At 39.4% G+C, this 23894-nt stretch overlaps 1 long non-coding RNA gene across 1 annotated transcript in view; it reads left to right on the top strand.

Annotated features, from left to right (window-relative positions):
• Window positions 1-21214, top strand: part of LOC128696156 (uncharacterized) — a 76981-nt gene extending 55767 nt beyond the window's left edge. The window contains exon 2 of the long non-coding RNA XR_011393289.1: window positions 16599-21214. This is a non-coding gene — a long non-coding RNA (uncharacterized lncRNA). The remainder of the gene's footprint in view (window positions 1-16598) is intronic.
• Window positions 21215-23894: the final 2680 nt, after the last annotated feature.

The following is a 23894-nucleotide window of genomic DNA, read 5'->3' as shown; positions in this document are numbered from 1 at the left end:
CTGGATAATCTTTAATAGAAAGAACTTTAGCAAGTTTAGGTGCAACTTTACCACTACCTACTTCATGGCCTAGAAAAGTGACAGTGGCCTGGCCAAAGGAAGATTTGGATAAATTAACTGTTAAATGGGAACTCTTAAAGGTCTCAAACAGAGCCTTAAGTCTAAGTAGGTGTTGATACCAAGTATCAGACACCACAACAATATCATCTAGGTACGCTGCCGTGCCTTCAAGTCCTTTAATAGCCTGATGGATAAGTTTCTGGAATGAAGAGGGGGAATTTTTCATTCCGAAGGGGGTAACTGTGTATTGATAATGACCTCCTGGAATTATGAAGGCAGAGATTTCCTTTGCCTTATCCGTCAAAGGTACCTGATAGTAGCCTTTAAGGAGATCTAACTTGGACACAAAAGTAGCCTTACCCACAAAGTTAATTACGTCATCCAGACGAGGAAGAGGGTAAGCATCTGTAATGGTGACCTCGTTCACCTTACGGTAGTCTGTACACATACGAAACCCTCCATCAGCCTTCTTCACAAGGATGCACGGTGAAGCCCATGGACTAGATGACTCCTCCACTAAACCATGCTTTAACAAAAATTCTACTTCCTGCTGAAGTAGCCTTTGCTTTTCAGGATTAGCTCTGTAGGGGGAGAGTTTAATTAGTTTAGAGTTTCCCACATCTACATCATGGTAACCTAACGTACATTTTTTCGGCACATCCGAAAAAATATTAGGATATGACTGTAGAAGCTCAGTTAAATTTGTTGCTTGCATTTCAGATAATCTCTCCATTAAAGGGCTAGGATTCTTGAGGAGGACAGAATTTGAAAGTTTAATATTAATTTCAGAGATAGAGTGCAAAGAGTCAGAGTTGTCCTCAGAGGTAGAGGACAGAGTCATTACTGGGACTTTATCTGGTGTATGAAAAGCCTTTATTTGATTAATGTGGTAAGTTATAGTTTTTGAGGTCTTATCAATGGGAGCTACCACATAATTTACATCAGATAATCTACTTACAATCTGCATAGGTCCCGTAAATCTAGCTTTCAAGGTGTGGCCAGGTATAGGTTCCTGCACCAACACCTTGTCTCCTGGATGGAAGGAGCGGAATTGTGCACTTCTGTCATACCTCTGTTTCATCTTGCTTTGGGCTGTCTTTAGGTTAGCCTTGGCTAACTGACGTGTCACCTGCAACCTTGAAGACGGGTTGTAGAGTGTTGAGCTAACGTCTTCTCCCATCCATCCTTCTTTAACCCTTTGACTGTCGCGGTCGTATATGTACGCCATAGGAGATACCGTGTTTGACGTATCTATATGCATAAATTCTAGCGGCTTCAAATCAAGCAGGAGAAAGCTGGTAGGCCCACATGTGAGAGAATGGGTCTCCATGGTCAGTGTGCACCATATAAAAAAAATCGGGGAGCCAGTGGTGCATTGTGGGAATACCATTTCAGTCGTCCTTTTTCAGCATGTCTAGCGGTAAGAAATATGTGACTTCCCTTCAAATCTGGGACTCTTCTCTTCCCAAGTGATGCTCTAACACGATGGAAGTGTCAATGAAGATCAATTTCATGATTTCGAGGAGTTTGAGACCAAAAGCAATGGAGGAGGAGGAGGAGGAGGAAGAGGAGGAGGAGGAAGAGGAGGAGGAAGAAGAGAAGGAGGAAGAAGAGGAGGAGGAAGAAGAGGAGGAGGAAGGAAGGAGGAAGAGGAAGGAAGGAGGAAGAGGAAGGAAGGAGGGAGGAGGAGGAAGGAGGGAGGAGGAAGGAGGGAGGAGGAAGAAGGAGGGAGGAGGTGGGAGGGAGGAGGAGGAAGGAGGGAGGGAGGAAGAAGGAGGGAGGAGGAGGAAGGAGGGAGGGAGGAGAAAGGAGGGAGGGAGGAGGAGGGAGGGAGGAGGAGGAAGGTGGAAGGAGGAGGAGGAAGAAGAAGAAGAAGAAGAAGAAGAAGAAGAAGAAGAAGAAGAATACCTAATACCTAATAATAATAATATGTAATAATATGTTCCCTTGAGGCATGAAAACAGTTCACCCCATGACAGTGACAAGATAAGGGGAGATAACATCTGATAAGAGCTGACCTTTGATGAGCGTAAACGAGGGTGGAGGGAGGGGGGGCAGCTGTCCATCTGTCAAGAGCCAGGATGAGGATGAGGAGGAGGAAGAGGAGGAGGAAGAGGAGGAGGAAGAGGAGGAGGAAGAAGAGGAGGAAGAGGAGGAGGAAGAGGAGGAGGAAGAGGAGGAGGAAGAGGAGGAGGAAGAGGAGGAGGAAGAGGAGGAGGAAGAGGAGGAGGAAGAGGAGGAGGAAGAGGAGGAGGAAGAGGAGGAGGAAGAGGAGGAGGAAGAGGAGGAAGAAGAAGAAGAAGAAGAAGAAGAAGAAGAAGAAGAAGAAGAGGAGGAGGAGGAAGAAGAGGAGGAGGAGGAGGAACAGGAGGAGGAGGAGGAGGAACATTTGTCTGTCTGTCTATTTGTCTGTCTGCCAAACTCCCTGTCTATCCGTCTAGCTCTGTCTCAGAGAGAGCCACAAGACTGTGTCATCATCACGTTTACTCACATCTTCAAGCAGAGTATAGCACTTTGTCTGGATTTTTTGGGTTATCCTAGGTAATTTACACTATGTATAGTTGTATTTATGTGTACCTGTGAGACAGAGATAGACAGAGAGAGAGAAAGAGAGACAGATTGAAAGAGATAGAATGAGGGAGAAAGATAATTAGATAGAATGGAGGGGGAAGCAGCATCCGACCCCATTGTTTTGACAGGCGGTAGTGGCAGTGACTAATGAGACAATATGTCATTTTGACAGCTGCCCACTCCTGACTCAAAACAATTATAAGCCACACACTCGCACACAAGACAAGCTTGCTGAAGGGTGATAATAGCAGTTTTATGAAAGTATCTAGTGACTATATATGTGTATATATATTATAGAAACCAGAAGCAAGAAGGGAAGGCAGGAATGAAGGAAGGACTAGATGAAAGGAAGGAAAAAAGTAATGAAGGACAGATGAAGGAATGTAGGAAGAGAGGTGGAATGCCCTCCAGGTAGCCTCCAGGTAGGAAAGGAATGAAGGAAATTAGGAAGGAATGATGACACACGACCATTTACCTAGGATAACTACATAACACAACTGCCTGCTAATACTGTGAAGAAAGCTGCTCAGACAAGGTGTTTTGTCTTTGCACATAAAAAAAAAATTCAACAAAAATGCACACACACTGATTTTATGTGTGAGAGTGTAAAACACCACTGTGTATGACACCATGTTTTATGTGTGAGAGTGTAAAACACCATTGTGTATGACACCATGTTTTATGTGTGAGGAGTGTAAAACACCATTGTGTATGACACCATGTTTTATGTGTGAGAGTGTAAAACACCATTGTGTATGACACCATGTTTTATGTGTGAGAGTGTAAAACACCACTGTGTATGACACCATGTTTTATGTGTGAGAGTGTAAAACACCATTGTGTATGACACCATGTTTTATGTGTAAGAGTGTAAAACACCATTGTGTATGACACCATGTTTTATGTGTAAGAGTGTAAAACACCATTGTGTATGACACCATGTTTTATGTGTAAGAGTGTAAAACACCATTGTGTATGACACCATGTTTTATGTGTAAGAGTGTAAAACACCACTGTGTATGACACCATGTTTTATGTGTAAGAGTGTAAAACACCACTGTGTATGACACCATGTTTCACAGAGTTCCACAAGCTACAGAACTTCTAGGAGTATGTTCAGTGACTGTATATTGGTATATATATTATAGAACAATAGTAATAAACAATTTTTTGTATTGTTTGTTTTTGTAAACAAGTTTTGTAAACAATATATTGATAATTATGTTTGTGTGCTTATTGTGTTGTATACAACGAGTGTATATATGTACATTGCACCTTACTTTGGTCTCACAGGCCACATAAGTTATGTAAAAAAATAAAATAGTGAAAAAAACAACAAACCTTCAAATACAAGTAAACCAAAGTTTACCGGGTGAGCGGCAGTCGCCGCTGTTGCCATACGCGGCTCATTTTCTGCAAACTTCATGCCTCTATATCTCGGTAAGTACTGATGGGAAAAATTTTTTTTGGGGACTAAAACAATCAGAAAAATAATCTTAACATTTTCATAAGAAAAAATATTTTTTTTTTTTTTCGAATATTTTGCGACACCAGGAGCAACTTCAGGATTGGGCCCTTCGACAGTCAAAGGGTTAAGCACCCGAAGAGGACCTCGTACATTGTGCCCAAAGATCAGCTCAAACGGACTATACCCTGTAGACTCTTGCACCGTCTCTCGTACTGAGAACAGCAACATAGGTAGCGATTCATTCCAGTCTGTAGGAAAGTGCATGCAAAAACTTCTCATCATTGTTTTTAATGTCTGGTGGAATCTTTCCAAGGCGCCTTGGGACTGAGGATGATAGGCAGTGGATAAGTTGTGGATTATCCCTAACCTAGTTAATACTTCCCTAAATGCTTTGGCAGTGAAGTTAGTACCTTGATCACTTTGAATAGTTTTAGGAATGCCAAAACAAGAAATGAATTTTGTTAAAGCTTTGAGAATAGCTTTAGTATTAATACTACGCATGGGAATTGCTTCAGGATATCTGGTTACTTTATCCATAATCATAAATAAATATTGATTTCCAGACTTTGACCTAGGTAGTGGACCTACACAATCTATAATTAAATCTGCAAAAGGTCCTCCATCAGCAGGTATAGGTTGGAGAGGTGCAGGTTTAATGGAATGTCCAGGTTTCCCAACTTGCTGACATTCTCGGCAACACCTAATATGATTCTTCACATCTTTCTTTAATTTTGGCCAATAAAATTCTTTTGTGATTCTTTACAAGGTTTTTGTAATTCCTAAGTGACCTCCTAATGACGTGTTATGAGCTATATTTAATATTTGAGGTCTATACTTTGTTGGAACCACTAACCTGTTAAACAATTGCCGGCCCTCTATCTCCTTACCAGTCTCAGTGCAGATCAAATAATCGTTTTTAACTTCATACTTGACTGGATGATCCAAAGAGGATTTACCCATGGCTGCCTCAAAAGCGAATTTTAAAGAAGGGTCCTTTCGTTGTTCCTCCTGGAAGGACAGTCCCTCGGGCATGGAAACAGAGACATCTGGCAATCCTGCAACCTGGGAATAGGAAGGCTTGATCGGGGTCTGTTCACTTGATTTACGAGGCTCCGGCCGGTGTGCCTCATAAAACAACGTGGCTATTCCGAGATCGGAGTCGTCCAAGGATAGGTCAACATTCTCTCCAGACAACCCTTGGGATGTTGCCCGAGTTTTATTTATTTATTTATTTATTTATAAATTTTAGCATACATACAGAGGTACAAAAAAATACAGATAAGAGCAGCATGCCAAAGCCACTTATACTATGCATAGCATTACGGGCTGGCTTAAAATTAACTTAAGATTAACTAAGCGAAGATGAAATCAGTGATAAGACATTATTGTAAACAGATAACTATAAAATACAAATGAGTATTACAAAGACAGGTTATATGGTTGCATGCATTGCTGTTCATTCAGGTAGTGTATTTAAAAAAAAAAAAAATAACAAAGTTAGGTTTAACATTTGTGTGATATAATTGTGTGTTATAATTGTGAGTAACATTTAGGATATACAATTTATATGGTTCAGTTATTCAGTATTTATTTGGTTTTGAGTGAGTAAGTGAACTTTGAGAAGAGACTTGAATTTATAAACAGGTAGTGTTTCTTTTATATTTACAGGTAATGAATTCCAGATTTTAGGGCCTTTTATGTGCATCGAGTTTTTGCATAGCGTGAGATGGACACGAGGAACATCAAAGAGTGATCTGTGCCTTGTGTTATGGTCATGTGTTCTGTTGAGGTTGGCAAGGAGATGTTTGAGGGGAGGGTTAATATCAGAGTTAAGTGTTCTATGTATGTAATAAGTGCAATAATAAGTATGGATGTTTTGTATGGTGAGTAGGTTGAGTGTTTTGAATATTGGTGGAGTGTGCTGCCTGTAGTGAGAATTTGTTATCATTCTAACTGCAACCTTTTGTTGGGTAATTAGTGGTCTGAGATGGTTAGTTGTTGTTGAGCCCCATGCGCAAATTCCATAGGTGAGATAGGGGTAAATAAGAGAGTGATAAAGGGCCAGGAGGGCTGACTGTGGAACATAGTACCGTATCTTCGATAGTATGCCTACAGTCTTGGAAATTTTCTTAGAAATTTGTTGTATATGTGTATGAAATTTGAGTCTATTATCGAGGTGGATTCCTAAGAATTTTCCCTCTGTTAGCTTTGTGATAGGTGATCCATTTATCGTTATGTTAAGAGGTACATCTGTAGCTCTGCTACCAAACTGAATGAAGTAGGTTTTGTCAATGTTTAGTGTAAGTTTGTTAGTCCTCATCCAGGTAGATATTTTCTGTAATTCGGCATTTACAGTATTGACTAGCGTGACTGGGCTCGGGTGAGAGAAGACGTATGTGGTGTCATCTGCAAAAAGTGTGGGTTTGAGTAATTGCGAAGCATTTAGTAGGTCATTTATGTATAGGAGAAAGAGAAGAGGGCCAAGGACACTTCCCTGTGGGACACCAACTGTAATTGGTTGTGCGGAAGAGCTTGCCCCATTTGCGTACACATATTGGCTTCTGTTGCTGAGGTAAGACTTGAGGTAGTTGAGGGAGTGCCCTCTAATACCATAGTGTGACAATTTTACGTGGAGCAAGTCATGGTCAACTGTATCAAAAGCTTTACGTAAGTCAATGAAGATCCCCAGTGGGACTTCTTTTTTCTCTATTGCAGTGTATATATGTTCTAGCATGTGTATAATAGCATCATTAGTATTTTTATTAGGCCTGAATCCAAATTGGCAGGGGTTGAGAATGTTATGGGAGATGAGGTAGGAGTAGATTCGTTTATGAATTAATTTTTCGAAGATTTTTGAGAGAGGGTGTAAATTGGATATTGGCCTATAGTTATTCAACTCTGTTTGATCTCCTCCTTTATGAATCGGGGTGACCCTTGCTATTTTGAGAACTGTAGGGAAGGTGGAGGATTCAATGGATTTGTTAAAGAGTGTTGCAATGATTGGTGATAGTACTTGTGATGCTTTTTTGTATATAAAGGGTGGTAAGGTATTTAAATCTCCTGCCTTGTTTTTCAGTGCGTTGATAATAAGGGAGACTTCGTATGGGTTAGTCGGAGCTAGGAAAGTGTGTTCGGGTAGTTGCCAGTGAGGTAGTCATTTGGTGGGGTATCTGAGCTTGGGATATTATTGGCAAGGTTTTGGCCTATAGTGGAGAAGAAATCATTGAGTCTGTTTGCTGTTTCTGTTGGTGGGAGTTGGGGTTCATCTGATTTTGCTAATTTTATTTCGCTATGTCGTAATATCTTTTTTGTTCCTAGAATTTCTGATAGGGTCTTCCAGGTCTTTTTTATATCACCTCGTAAGTTGGATAATCTGTTCTCATAATACAATTTTTTTGCCCTTCTTATCAGGCTGGTTAGGATTGACGAGTAACGTTTTGTTTGGTCTCTGGTTATGTGACCCATTCTGTACTGTTTTTCATATCGGTGTTTTGTATTTATGGATTTGAGAATGCTGGGTGTTAGCCAGGGACTGTTCAGTCTCTTAAGATAAGATAAGATAAGATTTTGTTCGGATTTTTAACCCCGGAGGGTTAGCCACCCAGGATAACCCAAGAAAGTCAGTGCGTCATCGAGGACTGTCTAACTTATTTCCATTGGGGTCCTTAATCTTGTCCCCCAGGATGCGACCCACACCAGTCGACTAACACCCAGGTGCTTGTTATAAAGGTATTGGGTCTTTTTTAGAAAATTATTAAAACAATCGTCAATATCTGTATAGATTTCTAGCTCAGTGTGCCAGTCAATGTTTGTTACTGCTGTTGTGAAGTTATTAATGGCTGCCTCATTGTGAAGTCTGAAGGTGACTTTTGTAGTGTCTTGGGGTATTTTACCAAGAGTTGTTATGAGGAAAGTAGGGTAGTGATCTGTTGTATTATCTGTAATTATGCCTGATTTTAAAGGGGATATGGTGTTGGTCCAGATGTGGTCAAGTAGGGAAACACTAGTCTCTGTAACTCTTGTAGGTTTTGTTACTGTTGGTAGCAACATGCAGTTACTCATTGTGTTTGTGAATTCAGTAACGTGTGGGTCCTGGTCTTGCAGGAGATTTATACTGAAGTCACCTGAGAGTAGTAAGTGATCTTTGTTCATGCGTGCATCAGTTATCATACTTCCTAGGTTTTGACTAAATTGGCTAATGTTTGATTGTGGAATTCTGTAGATGTTTATCACTGTGAGAGGTTTTTGTATGGACTAATATAAGTTGTGGTGAACAATAAAGTGGTAATCAAATAAATGAGCTTTGGAGTATAATGGCAGAATAGTGAACTTATTAACTTTAGCACCTGAGAATAGCACCTTGATTAGTTTAACAATTGCGAATATATGATCTAAGGTAGTTATATAAAGCTAAAATAAAGGACAAAAAAATATATAAGGGACTACAATTAGGTAATGGTAAACAAGTTAAATGGACTGATAGTCACTATGAGATAATATTGGTTTAGGAGTAAGATCTGATTTGTAATATTAAATAAGTTGAGCAGTTTATTGCACAATAAAAAGTAAAATAAAAAATGAGGTTGTTGGTACTAGCTAGCAAAAGATAGTTTTGGTACTTGCAAAAAAGTAATTGGAATATACACTAATTGCACACACAATAAAAAGTGACTAAAAAAACAAGTAGTGGTAAACAAAATTAAATGGACAGGTAAGAACAATGAATAATGGTAATGTCTTGGTTATAATATGATAGTAAGATGGTAGACAGGTACAAAGGATAATATAAAGGTTGGAGTTGAATATACAAACTTGAAAAATTGGCAACAAAATGTTATGGGAAGTATAAAATAATGTTTAATGTACAAAAGTAAAATTGGCTGGTAGTAAATATGGTGTTTAATAAAATTTTAGTAAGTAATAATGATTACAAAAAAGTGAAAAAGTAATGTTTATTTCATTCAATATTGCACTGGTAGTTATTCTAGAGGTTATATGGCAGTACAAGGTAATTAAGAGTACTCTAAGATAGTAAATGTGGTATAAAACAGGTAAAGGTAATTAGACAAGTAATGGTTATTAAATGTCAAAAATGTTAAGAGTAAATTGAAATTATAGTAAGAATGATAATTATTAATTTTAGTAGGTAATATCAATTGATAGTATTTAAAAAAATATGAGGTAGTAATATGGACAGAGAAAGTATCAATTCAGCTAATGTTTAAGCAAACAATAGTAAATAAGAAAATTACATAAGGTGACTTATGCTTACTAGTAAAATCACAAGATGAGGTAGTTGATTATTTAAATACTAAGAGATTGTACAATGAAATTTGAAAAATAATGGAGCAAAACATACACTACACTACGTAGGCTTTTAGGTTGGACATTGTTTAGTTATTCTCTGTAAGATTAGTATCCCTGAGAAATCGTGATAGATCATTCTCGTTCATGATTGTGTACAGTTGACCTACATTTGTTTTCCTGACAAGAATTTTCCCATCCCGTGTGAAGCATTGGTGTATTGTGTCATTATTCTCCCGCTTAAGTTTTCTGACTCTATACAGGAGGTTCTGACGTTTTTTGGTAAGACACTCGTTTATGTATACCTCTTTCTTTACTTTAATAGATGCAATAATTAAGTCTTTTTTCCTGTCATGTGAGTGGAATCTAAGCATAACACTTTTTCTACCATGGGATCCTAGTAACCTGGCTTCTTTTATTTCTGACTCTGGTACAATAACACTTGTTTGGTCCTTTATGATCTGCAGAGTAATTTCTTTACTGTTTGTTTGGTTCATATCACTGGGAAAAAGTGGACTGTTAACTATTACTGCGTCCGATAGTTTATCTTGTTCAGTTTTATCTTCTTGGAGAGCAAAGTAGTCACTGAATTGGTTATCTAAGTTGTTCTTCCAGTCATTTACTGCTTCTTCAACCTTTGTATTAAGAGATATTATTTGTTGGGTATGGCTATCTATGACTGTTTGGATGGTCTTGTCACAGTTAGTCATTCCTGGTGTTGATAACTTTTGTTCAAGACTGAGGATTTTGTTCTCGAGTTGTGTCATCCTGGTGTCTTGTTTTGTTAGCGTCTCTCGAAGATTCATATTTTCAATATCTAAGTTGGAGATGCATGACTTTAGGGTATCTGGATCGTTGGTCATACCTGAGAGACTACTTGGTAGGTTGAATCCGGGGAAGAGAGGGGAGGATGGGCTGGTGGCAGCCATGTTTGTTGTTATTGTTGTGGTGTGGCCTTGAGTGGTGGAGAGTGGGGTGGTAGCTGGGCCGGCGTCCTCCTGGCTACACTTGTTGAATAGTTGATTTTTCGGCGTTTTCTTGCTGGCCTTGGTGCTGTTTCCTCTTAGATTGCGCCAACACCAGAGAAGAATTAATCATTATAGGTTCAGGACACGAACTAACAGTAGTAATGTTATTACCCAGTAATAACATTGCATCTTTCATGGAGAATCCTTTTGAGACACCTACAGTCAAGTACCCAGTGTAATATTTGCACTGTACATAAATTTTATGCAAAGGAACAGAATATATAGCTCCTCCAAATGCTTCCAATAAAACAGAGGAATTCAAAGAAGTATTATCTGAAAGGGGTAATATTCCCTTCTTACAAGTGAGCAATATGTTCCAGTATCTCTAAAGGTCTTTACTTTAGTTGTTTCTGAGTTTTCCTGAAGGGAAATAAGACTCTTGCAATAATAAGGGGCCATACCTATTTCTACTTCTCTCGGGGACATGTTACTAGGGATATTAGAGATTTTCCCAATGGGTTGGGGTTTATGGGGGCAGTTGGGATGGATGTGACCTACTTTGTTGCAGAGGAAGCAGACAACAGGCTTGCCCTTTACTCCCTGCTGACATTGCAAATGGTGTCGTTCTGGCTGGTGTCTCTCTGGATACTGTTGTCGAGATGCACCATGAGTAGTTTGCCTCTCCGCAGGTGGACCGTATGTTGAGAAGCGTGGCTCACCAGGTGACTTAGTTGGCTGACGTAGACGTTCTCCCTCCGGCTGGCACTTCATTCTCCAAGGTTGACGATCTCTGCTCATGCCAGGCTGTTGAAAAGAGAGACGGGACCGCTCAGACAAGGAGCGGTTAGTTTCGAAGGTATCAGCCAACCTGGTTGCCTCCAATGCAGTGGTTAAGTCACGATCCTGCAGAAAGACTCGAACCTCTGGTCCCACAGACTCCAGCAGGTTATCAATCAGAATAAGCTGCACCAGCTCCTCAAAGGTAGAGACACCACTTGCTTTATACCAGCTGGTAAAAGCTTTGGTTTGCTGTCTCACAAAGTCCACTAGGGATTGACCAAGCTGCCACCTGCTTAATTTAAAATTCTTGCGGTATTTGGCTGGGATACATGTATATGCTCCCAACACTGTGGTCTTCACTACTTGATAATCAGAAAATTCAGCTTCATTTAATACTGACATAAATTCCTGTGCCTTACCCAATAATGCTGTATGAACCAACGATGCCCAATGCTGTTCCGGCCACCTCAAGGCTCGAGCCTGATTTTCGAAGCTTTCGAAAAATTGCTCTGGTTCGGCCTCATTGAAGCGGGGAACAAGCTGTACTGCTTTTTGTAAACTAAAATCATTTACAGAATGCGAAAACTGCCTCCTTTCTCCTTCCCTATCAAATTCTTCCCTTGCGAATGCTCTCTGTTCCCTAGTTTGCTCAAGATTGATTTTTGCCAGCTCAAGTGCCAACGACTCTGATTCACCTTGAGACAACCCAGCTGCACTATACTGACCATTTTGCTCCGTAGGTGTATCTTCCTCCTGCGAGAACATAGGAGTTTTTGCCCTAGCTCCCGTAGAGGGAGGAGTCTGATGTGCCATCTCTTCTTCTATAAGTTTGTCAGCAATCAGTGAACGCAGTTGCGCAGCTGTGAGAGTGCGTTTGTATGTAATGCCAATGGAACGAGCAATTTGCCAACAACGCTGTAGGGACAATTTAGGTAGGTTATGCAAAGTATATGCCGACACCAGACGTCTGACTCGTCTAGGTGGCATAAGTTATTCGCTATGCACAGTAAGATTGCAGGATACCCCAACGTAACACGTTAATTTGCAGAACACGCTTAGCTATGCACAGTACGATTGCAGAATACGCATACAAGCAAAGCCAACTGCAAAATTCTCCACACCGAACAGGCTAGTAACAACTGACACGCAAAATTTGTAAAGCAATGCCAGACAGCTACACTGTTCTAGAAGATTGACCGTAGCGAAGCGAGCACACCGAACAAGCTAGTAGCGAGCTGTTGAATGATCACACAATAGCAAGGCTGATCATAAAGCAACTGACACGCAAAATTTGTAAAGCAATGCCAGACAGCAAGCTGCACAATGTTCCTGCTACGAGCTTCACCCTAAACTCAACCGTTTCTCTAAGTCCAGCTCCAGCTCTCGGACAGGCTACCCATATTACAACCCAGGATTCCAAATGGCCTGTTATCCCGGGTGTAATGGCAGCAAAATAAACACAGTAGAAAAAGTTTAGACTTATATTATCCTTCACCAATTTAGAACAGCAATATGTACACTATGTACAGTGATAAGTATAGTGCACTCCACGGTAAGCAAGGCAGAAATAGAAGCCACAAGATAGCAGACCGTGCTTCAACCAGCTCTAGAATGGGAATGACAAGGGCAGACAGGAGAGCGGTACCCACATAACCTCTGCGATTGCCAAAACCATCTTCTTATTGGCTAGAACCTGGTCACTAGTTGAATGACGGGGCCCCATCATCAACTCTTAGCAACCTGGTTCGCTGGTTGGGGGAGATAGCCTGTAAATGAGGGTGTGTACATGCGGCGAATAAAGGTTACGTACTCTTTGCATGCCACATGTATCGTTCCAGTCACGGTATTGTGCCTTTTTTTTTTGTTATCTACCAACATATTACAACCACACATTTTTCAGAACTGGCAGCCTCGCCATGCATTACCACACTGTGTATGCCACTACGCATCTTAAATCTCTCAAAGCAGCCTTTGCTGGCCTTTAATTCACTAACATCAGCGCTTTTTATTCAGGCATTTTCTATTCGAGATTGGTATGCAACTGCCTTGCCTTTTCACAAATTATCGACTGCATAACACTGTCTCCTGTTAATTGTTTTTGGTTGATCCACTCTAACAACAAATTCTCAACATCTTCAAGTATTTGTGATCTCTTTTTGGTGAGCATATCTACCCCTTTCGCAACAACAGTTTCCTTGATTTCCTTTTTCTTAGACATGATGGAAGTGATTGTTGAATGGGGATTCCTGTACATCCTGCTGAGCTTGGCCACATGCACTCCACTTTCATATTTTCTGATGATTTCTTTCTTTAATTCTATCATGTTTCTCACCTTCTGCACCAAAGGGCTGGCACTAGAAGCTTTCTTTGGGCCATGATGGCTTATTATAACGAGATTGTTTGGTAGAGCTGAAAGCAGGGTGTAAAAGATACGTCTTCGGAGGCTTCTTACTTTATTGTTAAGTCGTGGTGGGTACACAGGCTTGTGTGTTTGTGCCCATGGCCCGGGCAGGGCCATCCCACGAGAGAGAGCTAGGGAGTACTTGTGTCTTGCTGCTAGGCTGCTGTGTGAGTGAGAGCGAGGCAAGGGCAGGCAGGCTGAAGTGGCAACACCTATAGGTGGCAGCACCAGCATGGTGCGAAATATGAACTAAGCTGGCAGACAGCATAGGCTGTCTGTGCAGACAGTACAGGCTGTCTACATACGCTCGGCCACCTACAGCACGTCGTCCCGACGCGACAATACTGGTGGTAAAAGAAACTCGGTCTCTCTCTCGTAGGAACAGGGCACAGAACACAAAATAAAAACATATATATACATATGAACATGGAAAAAAAACTTCCTACAGGGAGGGAAGAAAAAAACATGTGGGGTGTGCTAAACATCGTGGTCAAAGGCAGTGAGCATCGATGGGCATCACTGCACGCCTTCCTGCGTCTGGACAGATACTGCAACACGGGAGACATTGCTGCGGCTGAACTGTGACGTAACAGGTTACGGTCTCCTCTGGAACGGTGAAGCAGTCATCGTAGGAGTCGCTGCAGGTTTTCACTCAACCTGGGGCACGACATGCTGGTGCCCTCGAGTGAGGAGTCGACAAAACTCGGCAATTGGGCAGGACTTCTGGCAAGCGACTCAGGAGGACACTTCTCGACTGGTACTGTCGCTGGGCTGTCACTGCCGGCGAGTGTGGAGCGAGTCGTGGCAGAGACGACTGGGCGAAACATCTGGGAGTCGTAACATCATACACCAGACTGCAGTGAGAGAGCTAGCAGTCAAAGTGACATCTTCTTTGTGCAGGCTGCTCACTGAAGCTTGTGACACGAGGCTGACACAGCGCCTGCCGACAGGGCTGACTGCGGCTTGACGAGTATCATTCTCTCGACAGTTGGAGTTATAGCAGAGGTTAGTCTAAGCGTCCCCAGACTTGTTTCTCTACATATAACTGCACTCTGACGGTCTGGAGGTGAAGTGAAACAAATCTCGATGGGAATCGTAGCAGGTACGATTCTGCAGAACATCACGAGCGACGAGCATAAAAGCTTTCTGTTCAAGAGGGCTCGGTCACTCGGGGACTGACTTGACATCAGCTGTCAAACGTACTGGTCACATCGGGTGACTTAGCACAGTGGTGCTACTCAGGTCTGGCTCAGACCTCACTGGGCACACGGAATCTTTAAACACACCGCGGTACATGCGGTACAACATGGCTTAAACTAGCAAATGATGCTTTTCTGTGCATAAAACTGACACTAAGACATATACTAAAATGTGAGAACACTGACTGAGAGGAATTAACACACGACATATATCTTCTCTTAGTCTTCTCGACAATATTTTAATAATTACTGAACACTCGATGGTGACATCATGTGATGTCAGGCGTGATGACATCAGCAGCACTGTGATGTCAGCAGACATCTCGAGGTGAAGTCGGCCAGCATCGTGGGTGACGTTGATGTGATGCGGGCAGCAGACCACAGCATGTGGCCTGGGACATCTGGTAACTCACTTGGCTGGTACATCCACGTGACATCGCCCACACCCACGTGGCGTCGTGATCCACATGGCGTCATGATCCACGTGGCATGCTGATCTAGGTTAGGTGGCATGCTGATCTACGTGGCTTGCTGATCTACGTGGCATGCTGATCCACGTAGCTTCGAGTGGCCTCGGGCACTCGGATACACAGCTCTGGCAATGAATCACATGAAAAACAGCAGAAAACACAGCAGAGGGAGTGGGCAGTGGTGAGTGGTGTATGGTAGGCTGATGAGGTGTGAGAGTACAGCAGGGCGAGGCAAGGAGCTGCCACTTCCTCCTCCCACAAGCACGTGGAGAACTCACACTGGACACAGAAATTGCCACAAAACTCACCTCTGGCTTGCTGAAACAGCTGTGCTGAGCTGAACAACAACAGCAACATGCAAGTGACGCTGAACACGTGACTTGAGAAACAGCGTGGGACGCTGTAGCGTGGGGTCACTTACAATTCTTGGAGAATTTCGGCAAATTTCGGCCTGGATCCTGCTTGTACCTGTGTCTGGATGCTCAAACGTGCAGACATGACATCAGGATAACTCCTTGAGAGACGGATGCTTCTTGTATAGGGTGATGACGTGAAGATGACTTCATACCTCTTCCTTCCTCTCTCTGGGCAAACAACTGCTGCAACCACCGCTTTCTGTCATTTATACCGAGATTGTTTGGTAGAGCTGAAAGCGGGGTGTAAAAGATACGTCTTCGGAGGCTTCTTACTTTATTGTTAAGTCATGGTGGGTACACAGGCTTGTGTGTTTGTGCCCATGGCCCGGGCAGGGCCATCGCACGAGAGAGCTAGGGAGTACTTGTGTCTTGCTGCTAGGCCGCTGTGTGAGTGAGAGCGAGGCAAGAGCAGGCAGGCTGAAGTGGCAACGCCTATAGATGGCAGCACCAGCATGGCGCGAAATATGAACTAAGCTGGCAGACAGCATAGGCTGTCTGTGCAGACAGTACAGGCTGTCTACATTATTTAGCAGTTTCAAGTACCAAAAACATTGGATTATTATAAAATGTATTGTATGAATGCATGGGGTTATGGTCATTCTCTCAGAAACAATGCCACAATGATTCCTGAATTGTGTGGGAGCCTTTGTGTACTCCTGGCCGCACGGACGCGTTCCATATGACAGATGAATTGCGAGGCAAATCACGAACCGCGAGGCTTTATTTTGACGAAAAAAGTTGCTGAAAGTCGAAATTCATGAAGTGCAAGGCTCACCAAACTCGGGTCCACTGTATGTAGTTTATGGTGGATAAAATGTTTTCTAAATAACGTCGTCAACCACATATATTGTCTCTTGCCCACAAGTGTTATTTCCAAAGTGAACTGACCACCATTTCTGAAAACAGTATTATTATAGTAGAAGTTTTACAGAAGATTCTCATTCATGTTTTTCTTTTACAGTTTGTGCTGACACTGTCAGTACAGCAGTGACTCTCAGTGTTACCCAACTCAAATAAATGTCAGCAACACTGAGGATAGCTACTGTCAGCAGCAAGTTTAATGGAACACTGTCAGACTATTGACTGAAGTTTCCTTGATGCCAGAGACTAGCTTTTGATCCAAGAACTAGAGCCTGACTTCTCCTTCCTTGGATCAGTGGTGATTTCTCCTCAAGGTGACGTACAACTCCTTGGGGTTTAGTGTTCCATCCTCCCCTGAGTATATCAAGAATGTAATACATTCTCAGATAAAATATATATTACTAAGTTACACTATCTTGAGTACACATGTACTTTTAAGTGTGTTTTAATACACACTGTACTTATCCAAGCTTCTCATGTACATAGTTATCAACTCATGTAGTACAATAATCAGCCTTGCATGAAGGTCGATGTTATTATGAATAAGTTGGAAATTTCTCTTGTAAATTAAGGGCAGCATCATAAGAGCAGAAGAGGGATTTATTAAGAATGTAAAAATGTTGGAATGAATTAGACACAACTCTTCATAAGTTGTACAGTGTGTGTTGCAGTTTGTATTGAACATTGTGTGTTGCAGTTTGTATTGAACATTGTGTGTTGCAGTTTGTATTGAACATTGTGTGTTGCAGTTTGTATTGAACATTGTGTGTTGCAGTTAGTGTTGAACATTGTGTGTTGCAGTTAGTATTGAACATTGTGTGCTGCAGTTAGTATTGAACATTGTGTGTTGCAGTTAGTATTGAACATTGTGTGCTGCAGTTAGTATTGAACATTGTGTGCTGCAGTTAGTATTGAACATTGTGTGCTGCAGTTAGTATTGAACATTGTGTGCTGCAGTTAGTATTGAACATTGTGTGCTGCAGTTAGTATTGAACATTGTGTGCTGCAGTTAGTATTGAACATTGTGTGCTGCAGTTAGTATTGAACATTGTGTGCTGCAGTTAGTATTGAACATTGTGTGCTGCAGTTAGTATTGAACATTGTGTGTTGCAGTTAGTATTGAACATTGTGTGCTGCAGTTAGTATTGAACATTGTGTGTTGCAGTTAGTATTGAACATTGTGTGCTGCAGTTAGTATTGAACATTGTGTGCTGCAGTTAGTATTGAACATTGTGTGTTGCAGTTAGTATTTAACTGAGCTACTCTAGGTAAATCCCTAGTCTTGAACTGTTCTTTAGAATTAGTGTAACCAAGAGTGTGTTAGAGTGTACACATTATATCTCATGTTCACTACTGTAAATGACCAGTTAAAACACTCGTTATAAATGCCAGTTTGCCTTTTTTACAGAATTCTCAGTTTTTTCCCTTCATGGAAATATTAGTCATAATCTTACCCCTGCTATGAAAATATTAGCTATAATATTATCCCTACTTTTGAAATATTATTCGTAGTATTATTACTACTTATGGCTTTTAGATATATTCATTAATCTTATTTTATTTCCTGATATTTTCCTCATTTACAGTACTTTAGAATTTTTTGTTTTGTCATAAGAGTTAATATTTATGTATTTGTTTATTTTACTAATAATCATGATAATAAAACTTGAACTTGAAAAAGTTTGTTGATGCAAACTTTACTGACTACAGTGTATTGTCTTTATATTCAACTTTACTGACTACAGTGTATTGTCTTTATATTCAACTTTACTGACTACAGTGTATTGTCTTTATATTCAACTTTACTGACTACAGTGTATTGTCTTTATATTCAACTTTACTGACTACATTATATTACTTTATTTTCAACTTTTTAAAACTGTGTTATTTTTATTTCTATTTGATTTATATTTATAAAGTTGAATATTGATACACATATATTGGTGAAATTAGAATTAAGTGTTGAATATGTAACATAATTTGATGTTATGTGAGTTTCACTAACTCCCATTTAAACAATAACTTCCTAGCACCATTTAAACAATAACTTCCTAGCACCATTTAAACAATAACTTCCTAGCACCATTTAAACAATAACTTCCTAGCACCATTTAAACAATAACTTCCTAGCACCATTTAAACAATAACTTCCTAGCACCATTTAAACAATAACCTAGCAACATTTAAACAATAACTTCCTAGCACCATTTAAACACTAACTTCCTAGCACCATTTAAACAATAACTTCCTAGCACCATTTAAACAATAACTTCCTAGCACCATTTAAACAATAACCTAGCAACATTTAAACAATAACCTCCTAGCACCATTTAAACAATAACCTCCTTGCACCATTTAAACAATAACTTCCTAGCACCATTTAAACAATAACCTCCTAGCACCATTTAAACAATAACCTCCTAGCACCATTTAAACAATAACCTCCTAGCACCATTTAAACAATAACTTCCTAACACCATTTAAACAATAACCTCCTAGCACCATTTAAACAATAACCTCCTAGCACCATTTAAACAATAACCTCCTAGCACCATTTAAACAATAACTTCCTAGCACCATTTAAACAATAACCTCCTAGCACCATTTAAACAATAACCTCCTAGCACCATTTAAACAATAACTTCCTAGCACCATTTAAACAATAACCTCCTAGCACCATTTAAACAATAACCTCCTAGCACCATTTAAACAATAACTTCCTAACACCATTTAAACAATAACCTCCTTGCACCATTTAAACAATAACCTCCTAGCACTATTTAAACAATAACCTCCTAGCACCATTTAAACAATAACCTCCTAGCACCATTTAAACAATAACCTCCTAGCACCATTTAAACAATAACTTCCTAGCACCATTTAAACAATAACCTCCTAGCATCCACTTAAACAGTAACCTTTCCTAGCATCACTTAAGTTAATAACCTCCCTAGCATGCACTTAAACAATAACCTCCCCTAGTATCCATCTAAACAAGTACATGACCTGGTGTAGCACCTACTTAAACAAGTGCATGACCTAGTGTACCACCTACTTAAACAGGTTAATGACCTATCTTAGCACCCACTTGAAGAAACATTTTTGTTCTTTAAACAACTATAGCTAAGCACATTGGAAAGTTATTATATTATTCAATAAGATTTAAAATAAAAGCAACTGAAGTACATTGTAATAGTTGCTTTTGTTAGTGAATACAAACCCTCTTAATTCTTTAATATTTACACATTAATGTGTTGTTTACAAGAGTTCATTAGGAAAGAATTTCCTGTCAGTCGCTTAATTATTTTTTTGGAAAAGTCTTCATTAAGAGAATACATTAAATGTGAAGCAGTGTACTCTAGAAATGAATGCTCAAAAATTTCAGAGTAATGTAGTGTTGTCTATGTGAATGTCTTAATTTGATAAAAATAAATCTATTGACTTTGACAAAAATATTAAAGTATTTGTTATAGATCTATTTCGTGTTTAAAACTTGAAATAAAATATAGCAGACATGAGTGTTCATGCAGCCAAGAAATTGTTTCAATGTCAGTTTTGTCAAAAAGTGCTTCCATGTAATTCTAAATTCTTGAGACACCTTAGAAGTCACACAGGGGAGAAGCCATATCATTGTTCAATTTGCCAGAAAGACTTTATTGAGATAACCTTATTAAAACAACATCAGAGGATTCATACTGGAGAGAAACCATACCAGTGTCCACAATGTCTTAAAAACTTCAACTATATAGCCTCACTTAAACAACATCAGAGAATTCATACTGGAGAAAAACCATTTCAGTGTTTAATATGTCAAAATAACTTTAAACAGAGAGGTCATCTTAGCACACACATGAGAATTCATACAGGAGAGAAACCATACCAATGTTCATTGTGTCCAAAAAAGTTTACCACCAAAACTTCTCTAGTGAAACACACATACAGTCATACTGGAGAGAAACCATACCAATGCTCAGAGTGTCCAAAAGCATACTCAAAACAATGTGCTCTGGTTGCTCATTCAGCAATCCACACAGGACATAGACCATTCAAGTGTTCAGAGTGTCAGAAAGATTTCTCAGCAAAATCAAGATTAGCAAAACATATAAAAACTCACACTAAAGAGAGACGATATAATTGCTCAGTGTGTTCAGAAAGGTTTTCAAGAAAATTGTGTTTAGAAAAACACATGAAAACTCATGCTGGGCACCAGTATCGATGTTCAAGGTGTCTAGAAAGTTTCTTGAATAAGACTAACCTAGTAGATCACATGAGGACTCATATACAAGAAGGAATAAATATTAATGATTAGTGTCCAAAAATCTTTAAATAAAATTGTATCTTGTTAAACTTATGATGATTCTGGCTTTGGCTAAAAGCCCAAGTATTGTAGTTTGAAATGTTATTTGTGTAGTTTGAAGGGTTATTGGTGTAGTTTGAAGGGTCATTTGTGCAGTTTGAAGGGTTATTGGTGTGTTTGAAGGGACATTGGCAGTTTGAAAGGTTATTGGTGAATTTGAAGGGACATTCTCAAATTATGATGACTATGCATTAATGACAAAGCAGCTTTTTAATGTATAGTTGTGATTTTTATTGTTTTTGTCACCCTGCCTGGGTAGGGGAGAGCTGGTGGGCTCAAGAAACAATGTATCAGGTTTGGCCCATGTGTTAAAAGATGATGTAACAAGAATAAACTAACAATAAAGTAGACTAAAGTTGGTTGAGTGTTTTTTAATTGTAATGATAACAAAGTAGACTAACCTTATAGTTATGCAAAAATGCAAGTTTGTTTATTCCTACCAAATTACAAATGAATGAAGTCATTGATTGTTTGAATTTAGAACATTGGCTAGTGAAAGAAATACAGGTTGGCCATCACTAATCCAGCAATCAGTTATCCGGTTCCATCAGTAATCCGGCACTAATTTTGGCTAGCATAATTTCAAATTTCATCATTTCATCATTATACTGACTCAAATCATTATACTGATTCGAATTTCATCGTTATATTGGCTCAGAAGTTGTGCAGATGGTTGTAAATCCACAACAGCAAGCCAGAGGAGGAGAAAGCAGTGATGAAAATGAGGAAGATGTAGCAGAGTCTCTATTAATAGGTTAATCAAGTGTATTCTAACCTAAGCACTCTGAAATGCAGCAAACTCAATAATCTGGCACACTACAGGTCCCAGTGATGCCAGATTATGGCTGACCTGTAACTGCAGTTATTAGAGGTATTGATCCATTTAGGCGGTGCATTTTAAAGTAATGAAGGGCTCTTTATCCACGAACTTTATATCTTTGTGTAGTACAGTGGAACCTTGGTACTCGAACAATTCGGTATTTAAATGCTTTGTTTAGTAAACAGATCGCTCGGTAGTCGACCGTTTGCTAGGCACTCAACCAAACAAACATCCCTGCCAGAACTTAACTGTAAACTATTTCATGTTTCTTTGCAATTTTTGGTGTTTTTCCATATTTGTATAAATAAGTCACCATTGGGCCTAAGAGGGTTCGGATAACAGCCAGCCAAAAAGGAAAGTGGTTGGGGAAATTTGTTCTGTACTCAAACACATCAACACTCGAACGGCCTTCTGGAACCAATTAAGTTTGAGTGCCGAGGTTTCACTGTATACAAAGTGTAGAAATCTTTCTTCTCTCACAAAAAACTGGCCATATCCTGCCGAGGCATGGTAGCCCAAAATGAAAAGCGAAAGTTTCTCTTTTTAACTTTTGTAATGTATACAGGAGAAAAGGTTACTAGCCCCTTGCTGCTGGCATTTTAGTCGCCTCTCACAACACACATGGCTTACACAGGAAGAATTCTGTTTCACTTCCCCATGGAGATAAGAGGAAATAAACAAGAACAAGAACTAGTAAGAAAATGGAAAAAACCCTGAGGGGTGTGTGTATGTGTATCTTTTCTTTCTTTCAACACACCGGCCGTATCCCACCGAGGTGGGGTGGCCCAAAAGGAAAAACGAAAGTTTCTTCTTTTACATTTAGTATTATATACAGGAGAAGAGGTTACTAGCCCCTTGCTCCCAGCATTTTAGTCGCCTCCTACAACACACATGGCTTACAGAGGAAGAATTCTGTTCCACTTCCCCATGGAAAACATATACATACATACATACATATATATATATATATATATATATATATATATATATATATATATATATATATATATATATATATATATATATATATATATATATATATGCAAAACAACCACTCTGAAAGAATAGAGAAATTCCAAGCGCTTTCGTGACTACTCACATTATCAAGGATAATGTGAGTAGTCACGAAACCGATTGGAATTTCTCTATTCTTTCAGAGTGGTTGTTTTGCATATTTTGAAATCACCTGTTTACTGTGATCTTATTGCATATATATATATATATATATATATATATATATATATATATATATATATATATATATATATATATATATATATATATATATATACATGTATATATATATATACATGTATATATATATATACATGTATATATATATATACATGTATATATATATATATATACATACATGTATATATATATATATATATATATATATATATATATATATATATATATATATATATATATATATATATATATATATATATATATATATCTTTCTTCTTTCAACGTACCAGCCGTATCCCACTGAGGTGGGGTGGCCCAAAAGAAAAAACTGAAGTTTCTCCTTTTAAATTTAGTAATATACAGGAGAAGGGGTTACTAGCCCCATGCTCCCGGCATTTTAGTCGCCATATATATATATATACATTATATATATATATATAATGTATATATATATATATATATATATATATATATATATAATATATATATAATATATATATATATATATATAATATATATATATATATAGCGATTTTTCCGCATACCGATTACTTTTATCGCAAAATTTTTGCCGCGCATACCGATTAAAAACCCGCTTACCGATTTTCGTCCGAGACGCGTCCAATGTGCCCTCACATGTGCCGGCCGTCCCATTGTTTACCAGCCAGCCTCCGCGGTAACATCCAAGCATACACTCGGAATATTTCGTATTATTACAGTGTTTTCGGTGCTGTTTCTGGAAAATAAGTGACCATGGCCCCAAGAAAGCTTCTAGTGCCAACCCTGTGGTAAAAAGGGTGAGAATTAGTATGGAAATTAAGAAAGATTTTGAAGGGTTTGGGGCTAACCCTGAGAAGCCTATGCCAGTTGTGGAATCCATTGTGCCTACTTCAAAGATTAAGGAAATGTGTGCACAGTGGGTTGAACTGCAAACCTTTATAGATGAAAATCACCCTGACACAGCTGTTGCAAGCCGTGCTGGTGACTATTTCAATGACAATGTTATGGCCCATTTTAGGAAAGTC

Source organism: Cherax quadricarinatus, chromosome 48 (genome assembly GCF_038502225.1).
Source record: "Cherax quadricarinatus isolate ZL_2023a chromosome 48, ASM3850222v1, whole genome shotgun sequence".
NCBI classification, from domain to species: domain Eukaryota; kingdom Metazoa; phylum Arthropoda; class Malacostraca; order Decapoda; family Parastacidae; genus Cherax; species Cherax quadricarinatus.
Note: the sequence above shows the minus strand (reverse complement) of the source record. Positions and strands in the feature narration are given on the sequence as shown.